Source organism: Ciona intestinalis, unplaced genomic scaffold (genome assembly GCF_000224145.3).
Source record: "Ciona intestinalis unplaced genomic scaffold, KH HT000231.1, whole genome shotgun sequence".
Taxonomy (NCBI): Eukaryota; Metazoa; Chordata; class Ascidiacea; order Phlebobranchia; family Cionidae; genus Ciona; species Ciona intestinalis.
In genome coordinates this window covers 1-10,538 of record NW_004190552.1, presented here as the reverse complement: position 1 = coordinate 10,538, position 10,538 = coordinate 1, and the positions used below count along the sequence as shown (strand labels likewise).

The 10,538-nt window shown below is 36.7% G+C and overlaps 3 long non-coding RNA genes across 4 annotated transcripts; 2 read left to right on the top strand and 1 right to left on the bottom strand.

The window, feature by feature from the left end:
- Window positions 1–1,608: 1,608 nt before the first annotated feature.
- On the bottom strand, window positions 1,609–2,676 carry LOC113475337. The gene is made up of 2 exons (XR_003397091.1): window positions 2,158–2,676; window positions 1,609–2,009 (listed from the first exon to the last, which is right to left on the bottom strand). It is a non-coding gene; the product is annotated as an uncharacterized LOC113475337 (long non-coding RNA).
- A 2,261-nt stretch (window positions 2,677–4,937) lies between these two features.
- LOC113475335 lies at window positions 4,938–6,768 on the top strand. Of its 2 annotated transcripts, XR_003397089.1 has the most exons (4): window positions 4,939–5,862; window positions 5,912–5,973; window positions 6,039–6,250; window positions 6,299–6,768. It is a non-coding gene; the product is annotated as an uncharacterized LOC113475335 (long non-coding RNA). The 2 variants fall into 2 exon arrangements; XR_003397088.1 differs by having other exon boundaries at window positions 4,938–5,862; window positions 5,912–6,250.
- A 228-nt stretch (window positions 6,769–6,996) lies between these two features.
- LOC108950538 lies at window positions 6,997–8,773 on the top strand. Its single transcript, XR_001975256.2, has 2 exons — window positions 6,997–8,233; window positions 8,432–8,773. It is a non-coding gene; the product is annotated as an uncharacterized LOC108950538 (long non-coding RNA).
- The last annotated feature ends 1,765 nt before the right edge of the window (window positions 8,774–10,538 follow it).

The window sequence follows — 10,538 nt, the reverse complement described above, 5'->3', positions numbered from 1 at the left end:
ATAGTTAAAATTTCAATTCTACTACAATCATATTTAATTAAATAGAAAGAAGAAATTGCTTAACAAGAAATTGCTTAACTGGTTTATAGTACCACAAATATAAACTACCGTCAACTGACAAGCAAACAGGAACATGCCACTCAAATCCAAATATTTTTATACCATCTGACGAATATAGGTGGTATCTTGCATTATACTTGATGTGGTAGAAAAAGCAGATTCACTTCACTTAAAAATTAAAGCAGATTCACTTCACTTAAAAATTAAACAGAAAAATAAAAAATTATAATAGAAATAAACAGAACTTTACACATTTCAAAACTATTAACTAAAGCAGATTCACTTCACTTAAAAATTGAACAGAAAAATAAAAAATTATAATAGAAATATACAGAAATTTACACATTTCAAAACTATTAACAGATTAGTTCACAGAAAAATAAAAACTTATAAGTAATTAACGAAATCGATACAACGAATATTACACTTTTCCTTATTCAGAGTAAGATCGTGTCGGCGGGCGGCAGCACTTTCCGAAGATTGCAATCATGCTCCTCCAACGTCGCAACCGTAACGGTAATATCATCCAGATAGCCGTAGACCATTCGGAGCTTATTATCGTAAATAAACTCATCAATGGCACGTTAAAAAGCGGCTACACCATTAGTAATCCCGAAAGGAAGGCGGGCGATTGTATTGATAAAGCTTACCATTGGCTTCAAACGCCGTATAGTGGCGTTCCTTTTCGAGTAGAGGTACCTGGTGATAAGCGGATCTAAGATCCAGAGAACTATAATATTTGTCACGAGCCACTTTACTAATGATGTCTTCAATATTCGGAAAGGGGTACGCGTCCAACTGGGTGTAGCGGTTCACCGTTACTGAATAGTCAACGACTAACCTCTTTTTTGGACCTCTTGATACAACGAGAACTGGGGCCATCCACGGGGAGCGAGCTGGTTCGATAATATTACAGTCCAACAGTCTTTGTATCTCGCACGTTATAAACTTCTGATCGTCTTTGCTATATCGGTGGGTCGGTGCCGCAATAGGGGAGCAGTTCTCATAACCGGAGGCAGGAGCGGAAGAAACGTGCGAAGATACTTTCCACATCAGCATCGATTGTTGCTGAGCCTTGTCCAGGCATTCTGCAACCTCTGACGCTTTGCACAAGTCTAGATCGTCTATTTCTAATAGACGGTGACGAATGAATGGCGAGGCGAGACCATTGATAAACGCATGCCTTGTCAAATCATCCTTGTATTTGGCAGCTGATACGTTGGAGAAAGTACAATCCTTCTGATTTTGTTTAGACTCATTTCGAAGAAAATCAGTTTGAGCAAAATCGGAGAGACGGGTGGAAAAAGCTCAAACCAAATGCCATTCCAACACTGTTTGAGGTTCCAAATTGTCCCAAAAAGTTTACTGGGAATCGGAGAATTTTAAAGCGGGCAAGCGAAGAATACTTTTTAAATATTAACGGTAAACAGTCGGTACATTTCATGACCACACTTATGCGACTAAGTATTGTGCTCTACTACCTGAAAAAAAAGAGAGACGAAAAAAACTTTGGACAACCTTACATATGACAACTGCAATCAGAAGTTCGCTGTTTAAAATTTCAAGTAGAGGTTGTTTATTTACGTTTCAGGTTTACAAGTGGTGGTATTAAAATATATTTCCATGTTTAGGTGCAACAACTCAAAAGACAAATTAATAACATGCAAACAAATCTGCAAAATTGCTTTAATAAAGACCAGTTGGAAACACTGAAGCATAGGCACGCCTCCAAAGGCAATCAGGGGTCGGATGAAACAGTCTTAACAGCTCTTAAAATACGCTATGCAACTGGAATTAATGGGTTGGTGGTTAATAGTTTTAAAAGCTGTGTTGGTGCTAATTTTGGTTTTACAGATACAATTCTTGGACTTCAACCCCACGAGCGCTCTTGCTGTATTCTGTTGGTTGATGAGGTCCAAATTGCTAAAGCTGTTGAGTATGACCCATCACTGAAAAAAAGTTTGTGGGATATGTCAGCAGTGAATTTTCATCCTCGCAGTTGGTGGCCTCACACGTTTTGTGTTTTATGGCAAAGGGTATTGCCACCAAATGGAAGCAATTAATTGGTGAGTGTTTACTATATACGTACAAACGTACCTAAACCATTGTTGCATGATATATTGTTCTGCAAAAAGTAAACAGTACATCAACAATAAAGGGCATCAGACATTTATTTTGCCCATTTATTATTAAATCATAGTTAACAATTAACATAAGCACAGTTTTTCGTGTTGTATGCCGAGCAAACGCATGCCCTTAAACTAGTTTAAGTCTAGTCTTCGTCCAACAAGGTGGGTGATGCATCTTCCCGCTCCTGATGCCTTTCTCGGAAACTAAAAAAATATTCTTCTAGGAGGCATTTGAAAGTCGAAATATTTTGCAATAATCGCAGACGAGACATCCGATGCATGCACGGGAATGAATGTTTTAGCGTGTTGTTTTAAATTGAGGCTTTGGCTTAATGTACTACTTGTCGGTTACACACATATATATTATAAATATTCAAGTGAAAGTGGTATTTTGTACAATCACAAAATATCGATTATTATTTTGGCATCAACAATTGAGTTAAGGCTGGACATTGGGATGATAACTAAAGTATCATATCATGCAACATATTTAATTGCTTGCTTCTTTCTTATAAATACTTATCCTGTAAATCACACTAGCCATATTGGTATGTGTTTATATTGCATAATCTATACAGGATCAAGTTAAATCCATACACAGTTTATATTTTTCTGCATCAAAAACAAAAAAGATTCGTGTTTGAGCTAATCCATTGCTCATTTACACAGAAAGCCATAATCTGTTAGAATGAGAGAGTGTGAAAGAAAGCCCCCTCAAAATCAAATATGAAGAAAAAATTTACAACAAACACCTCAAACATTTTATCAAAGCCGTAACTCATGTGATCAGCTCTTCCAGACCTAAGTTGAAAATAGGTAAAGAATCTAAGAAAAAGCCCCCTCAAAATCAAATATGAAGAAAAAATTTACAACAAACACCTCAAACATTTAAACACCTCAAACATTTAATCAAAGCCGTAACTCATGTGATCAGCTCTTCCAGACCTAAGTTGAAAATAGGTAAAGAATCTAAGACTTATGGCGCCCTCTATAACAGGCCTGGACACCGTCGGCGCCTTTCTCGAAACTGGAGGCGGGTGGTTTTGCAGCGCTTGTACGATTTGTAGACAGTTATTTGACGAATATCGCATTAGATAGTGTTTGCTCTAAGTTCTCTAGCAGTTAGTACAAGTACACTATAAATGTTTTGTTTGTTTTTTATTTAGCTTGCGTGTATTATGTGTATGATTGGGCACCAGTGTGAAATCTTAAGTCAGACAAGCGTTTTAGCAAAACTTTCCTTACTGTAAATATTCTCTGAACTACAAGACCTAACACTTGCCAGTTTATTTTTAAATTTAAGTAGACTGCTTGCTTTCCGAACTATGTTTGTTTAAGTCAGACAAGCGTTTTAGCAAAACTTTCCTTACTGTAAATATTCTCTGAACTACAAGACCTAACACTTCCCAGTTTATTTTTAAATTTAAGTAGACTGCTTGCTTTCCGAAATCCCTTTTTGCCATTTGTTTTTTTTGTCATATAACCCTAATATTGATCTTAAGGAGGGGCCTCTGTCCTGCTTTATCAAAAAAACTTGAGAAATGATGTATTAGGTAGAATAGCAGGACAGATTGACACAATCGAAGCAAAAGGCTAAGCAAAGTTAAAGATATTCTCTGAACTACAAGACCTAACACTTCCCAGTTTATTTTTAAATTTAAGTAGACTGCTTGCTTTCCGAAATCCCTTTTTGCCATTTGTTTTTTTTGTCATATAACCCTAATATTGATCTTAAGGAGGGGCCTCTGTCCTGCTTTATCAAAAAAACTTGAGAAATGATGTATTAGGTAGAATAGCAGGACAGATTGACACAATCGAAGCAAAAGGCTAAGCAAAGTTAAAGATATTCTCTGAACTACAAGACCTCTAACACTTCCCAGTTTATTTTTAAATTTAAGTAGACTGCTTGCTTTCCGAAATCCCTTTTTGCCATTTGTTTTTTTTGTCATATAACCCTAATATTGATCTCAAGGAGGGGCCTCTGTCCTGCTTTATCAAAAAAACTTGAGAAATGATGTATTAGGTAGAATAGCAGGACAGATTGACACAATCGAAGCAAAAAAGGCTAAGCAAAGTTAAAGATAACTTTCCCTTCTTAAACTGTTGAGTTGCACCAAGTCACATAAATTTAGAAATTGTCATTTAAGTTTGTTTTTGGTTACATTGTTATTAAAAAAAACACATTTACATTTATACAATAAAAAGATGAGTCAACTTAAAAATAAATGCTATCCCTTTTGTGGTTTGTATATGCAAAGGTAATGTCACAAGTAGACTGCTTGCTTTCCGAAATCCCTTTTTGCCATTTGTTTTTTTTGTCATATAACCCTAATATTGATCTCAAGGAGGGGCCTCTGTCCTGCTTTATCAAAAAAACTTGGGAAATGATGTATTAGGTAGAATAGCAGGACAGATTGACACAATCGAAGCAAAAGGCTAAGCAAAGTTAAAGATAACTTTCCCTTCTTAAACTGTTGAGTTGCAACAAGTCACATAAATTTAGAAATTTTTATTTAAGTTTGTTTTTGGTTACATTGTTATTAAAAAAAACACATTTACATTTATACAATAAAAAGATGAGTCAACTTAAATTGTTATTAAAAAAAACACATTTACATTTATACAATAAAAAGATGAGTCAACTTAAAAATAAATGCTATCCCTTTTGTGGTTTGTATATGCAAAGGTAATGTCAGTTTTAAAACCAAAACAGGTTACATGTATAACAAAATGCTTGAATGCAAGATATAGTGAGAAATCATGTTTATGGCTGGTTATGTGTAGTGGATATGAACTAAGATGCAGATGATAAAACACCAATTTTCTGTTTACCACATGTAACCAATAGAGGTCAAGATGGCTGCAGTCCATTCCCAGGAACAACATATTGTGTGTCCACAAAAGTTTGTTTCCAACCGCTTAAACAAACATTTCTTCCTTCCTCCCATAATTTCATTTGTAATTTTGTCATCATCCAGTCCAGGAAGATATACCCAGTGTACCTTTATTTGCCATCAAAATTTATATAGCCTTTATAATTATAAATTTTTCTTTGGCTGGCCTGGCTGGCAGATGGCCAAGAATAGCACAGGCAGTTTATTATCCTGTTAATGTTGTGGCAAGCCGTACATTCTTCTCACAGAAATTCAAATGCAACTGGCAATTAGGCAAACTATATACATGCAGAATTTATACATCAGCATGGTCTTGGTAAACATGGAAATTAAACTTGTGTAGTAAAGTGTTTTTTTGCATACTAGCTTTTAAAAAAGGAAAGATTAGAATTGTAATGGACGTTGAAAAAATAATTGAGTTGGTTCGAGAAAAACCACACCTGTCGGATGCCAAACATCCAGATCACAAGAACAAATCAAATACATACTAGAAAATTCATGGAAAAGTATTTCCGAGCAGTTTGAAAACCATACAAGTAAGTAGAATCTATGCCCCGATTATTGTACATATGGAAATGTTAATAAAATTAGTTTAATATTGTAGGGATGGATATAAGAAACAAATGGAGAAATAAATATTCGTGATACCTATTTCAAAAAGAAAAAAGGGTTAAAGACGCAATCAAAAGTGGTGCTGGTTCGGATGCGGTTTTGAAGCTGCAGAACTGGAGATGGTTTAGCCTATTGAGTTAGCTTGATGATAGCCTGCGACATGAAGCGTAAGCGGTTTAATAACATTCTTTATATGTTTATTCTATTACATTTCAGAACTGAAAGCAACTTTATAGTTGCAACTTTTGATCCAAAAGACATTGGTTGCGAAGATGGAGGTGAGAAACAGCATCTTACAGTGGTTATAATTAATAAAATAATATGATTGTGTTGTTTGATTTAGTACAAAAGGCTGGATTCTGACAGCTATGAACTGAACTTAACTTCTGTAAGTGAGTCGGTAAACCTAAATGTAGTCATAGTTGTCAGTCTACCAGTAACAAGACAGTTGGATTATGTACTTCGGAAGTGGAACCAATACTTAGTCCAAAACGACGGTATTGGAGAAAGAGATTTTCACCCAAAAAGAAAAGAAGAACTGATACTTCATTGCAGGTATGCTAAATGCAACTAATTCCACACTCATACAGTTTTCTTTTTCAGGAAGTTATGATGCAATCATTATCCGATAACAGCTTACTGATGAGAAATGTTATTCAACCTCCAAGTTTATGTGAAAATTTTGGCACGGTTATTGGCCAAAGATTGGAGGCATTGGGAGATGTGAAGGCACGAAAAGCTTTTTATAAAATGTGTGCTGTATTAAATGAATTCGAATCGGAAGATAGTATTCAAAAGTAGCTACTTAAATTCAATACCTCATTACTAAGTAGGACTGTGTTTTTTTCTATTTTGTGTTCGCGTTCCCTTTATATGTTTTCAGTGTGATCCGATAACTTATTTCGTTTATTCTATCGTTCTGTTTATTTTTTGTGTTCATCTGAAGCAGCGGTTCCCAACCTTTTGTGCCGTGACCCTTTTATAAAACATTTGCCAAGTTGCGGTGACCCCAAGGATAAAATTAGTTGGGTTCTCCTTCACTGCACTTTTGGAGCTAACTAGTAGGCTATATAATAAATTTGACTTCTAAATAAATAAACAACACAACAAATCAACTTAAACAACACAACAAATCAACTTAGGCTGTGCTTGCTTCTTTTTAGTGGAGCTAGCCTAACTAGTAGGCTATATAATAAATTTGACTTCTAAATAAATAAACAACACAACAAATCAACTTAAACACAACAAATCAACTTAAACAACACAACAAATCTAAACACAACAAATCAACTTAAACAACACAACAAATCAACTTAGGCTGTGCTTGCTTCTTTTTAGCCAGATCTGAAATTCTTGGAGCAGTCTTTGCAAGAGCACAACACAGATCATCATCTGCATCAAGTCTGCTCCTGTATTTAGATTTGATAACCAACAAGCTTGAAAAGCCTGTTTCACAAAGGTATGTTGTTGGAAAAGGAAGAATCAGGCGCAATGCGATCTCAGACAGAACGGGATATGACTGCAAACTTTTGATCCAAAATTTGGTAACTGACATTGAAGAAAAATTAGTTTTTGCTGCATCGCTGGTAATGAGTTCAATGAACTCCTCTTGTGCTAGGCTTGCCACACGTCCCAGTTTTGCCGGGACAGTCCCGATTTTAAGGCCTTGTCCCGGCGTCCCGGCCGGTTAACGAGTTTGTCCCGGAATTTTTAATTTAAGATGTGCAAATAAAAAAACTGTTACAAGAGTTACACGCATGTTGCGTTACACACGTTTTACGTCACAGACAGCATTATTTGCCAGTGAATGTCTACGTGTGGTGATGCAATCACAAATCAACCGGTTCTGCAGCGTGCTATTTATTTTGTACTTTTTTAGCATTATGCCCAAAAGAAAATGTAAGTTTACAGATGATCTACAGCGAGAATTTTCGTATTTAAAAGACCAAGGTCATGGTAAATTGCTTTGTAATATTTGTCTATCCGTGTTTTCAATCAGCCACGGTGGCCGTTCTGATGTTAAAGATCATTTAGCTACCAAAAAGCACAAAGCTTCTATTGAAGCAGCTGCATCCTCATCTTGTGTGTCATCCTTCTTCAAAACTACATCCTTCTTCAAAACTTTACCTGCCAATAACCACATTCCAAGTCCAGTGTGCTAAACCATTTCGAACCCCCGAGAAAATCTATAGTGTCGTCAATGCGCGGTAAAGGATACGTGTCTTTCCGGGTCACCGAATTGAGCGCTCGGAAATCGACGCAAAACCTTGCTGAACCATCCGGCTTTTTAACTAGCACAACCGGGGAACTCCAAGGACTATGAGATGGCTCAATTACCCCTCGCTCTAACATCTTGGTGATTTCCGCCTCCGCAGTGGCCCGTTTACCCCATGCCATCCTTCTCGGTGGTACGCGGATGGGATGAGCGGTACCCATATCAATATCATGGTTCACAATAGTCGTCGAACCAAGTTCGCTACCGGGGGAAACTTTCTGTTTATGGATGCACCACCTGCTACAATGGCTTGGTCGGCAAGGGTTTGTAATTGTTGAATAAGTTCCACCACTTATTATTTCAAAAACCTTTTTGTTTATGGATGCACCACCTGCTACAACCGCATTGATTAATATACATATAAATTATATGTATATTAATCAATAAATCTCTATATATACAATAGGGTTGCTCACTTATTTATAGTTTTGTACCTATACTGACGTAGTTTGACTGTTTAGGCTGCAGGTGAACGTGCATACAGTTCAATCGCCCAACGTACAACATCTGGGTGAAAACGTCTTATATTTGGAGATGCTTTTGCATTCTGACATTGATTCAAAAAGAACATTTTCTGCCACTTGTTCATCTCTTTGTTTTCTGTTTTGTACAAATCTTGAAAGTATAACACAAAATAATTTGTTGTTTTTGATGCATTTAAAAGTACACTTACAAGTATATCACGGTGTGTGCCTTCATCAGTGCTTAAAAGATTTTCATCTTGAACTTTTTTCATTGCAGAGTATTTTTTATTATATGTAGTTTTAATATCAAACCGACAGCATTAGTAGCACTTTTGCATTTCAACTTCTGTGACTACTAATGTTGCATGTTTGAAACTATGTCTCTTTTGTATATATCTAACTTGATGGCTTACTAATACCAATACATTTTGGGGAACGTGCAATCCACTTCCACACCATGTTTGTGAGCTTTGTAGACCTGGTTGCTTGCTCAGCTCCACAACACAACTTGTACTAAGAAAAGTCATCTTAAATTGTACAAGGAATTATTTATGCCACCAACAGAATTACAAGGAATTGAATTCATGCCACCAACAGAATAACAAGAAATTAAATAACAAAGTAAGAAAACTCATCTTACATTTTACAAGGAATTAAATTTATGCCACCAACAGAATTACAAGGAATTAAATAACAAAGATTTAAACTCCTGCCACCAAGGCTTTTAGTATCATGCACAATGGTGAATGGTAGTAGTCATTATAGTCACCAAACTTTTTAGAATTTCAGGTAGATCTGACTACTCCGCCACCGCAGATTTGGCGCCTATAGTATTTCTGACTACTCCGCCACCGCAGATTTGGCGCCTATAGTATTGGAATTCATCTTTTATTAATGCATCCACGCAAACACCACGACGCGGATAAAATGCAATAAATAAAATTGGCCATCACGTACAGTGTGCTGAAAACCAGCCTCCGGTACCCGGAGGTACCGGGTGATAAGTGCCTGCTGCCTGTGCCTGTTTTTTAGACGGTCGTCCACTGGGCCGACAGAGGGAACCCCCCTGCGCCACGACACGACAGTTGGGCGGCAATATAAATAAATACTAATAAAAAAAAAAGAAAAAATAAAATAGTGGTATGTTGGTGGTAATAGGGGGTCTGGCCCGGTCCATGACAAAGAAGGGGGGGGCCGGGCCTATGGGGACTTCGTCTTAAGATTACACTATTTATGGGGCCGAATTAAAAATAAAATGTTATTACCGGAAGACAGAAGGGATGGGGAAAAGACCAACTTGGCAAACGGGGTGTTAAACTATGACAATTTGGGAGGGGTAATCTGAAAAAATAATTGACTAAGAAGAGATGTTTCAATGGACCAGGGTGGATGATGGGGATTGGTGATTTTAAGCCGAATGGTTTTATATATGAAAAAAAACAGATTACCCAACAAAAAAATATAATGTGAAGCCGGCGAATTAAAGCCGACTTCAACAGCCAAGCTGGTCATAGTTCAGTAACAGAGAGGCCGTAAAAAGGACGAGTTCGAGTCGACGGCAACGCACTTTTACAGGCAATGGGGAAAAATTTGGACTAAAGGGCGAATTGAGGTGAAAAGGGCTTTCACGGCCGCAAGGGGGCGCCACTGATACCACGCGACAATTAAAACAATGTTATAATTTTTAAAACAATGTTATAATTTTATAAAAGTTTGTCTGGTCATCCGTGCAAGGAGCTCAGCGAGCGGCATAAAAGGTAAAAAGTGATAATTACAAAAAGTGGGACAGTGCAAGGTAGTGTATAACAATAGTGTTGTGTATAGCAAGGGGGCGCCACTGATACCCCGCGACAATTAAAACAATGTTATAATTTTATAAAAGTTTGTCTGGTCATCCGTGCAAGGAACTCAGCGAGGCATAAAAGGTAAAAAGTGATAATTACAAAAAGTGGGACAGTGCAAGGTAGTGTATAACAATAGTGTTGTGTATATAAAATATAATATAAAAATACAAAATTCTGTGGGAAAAAATACAAAAAACACAACACGTAAAAAAGGTAAAAAGTGATAATTACAAAAAGTGGGACAGTGCAAGGTAGTGTAT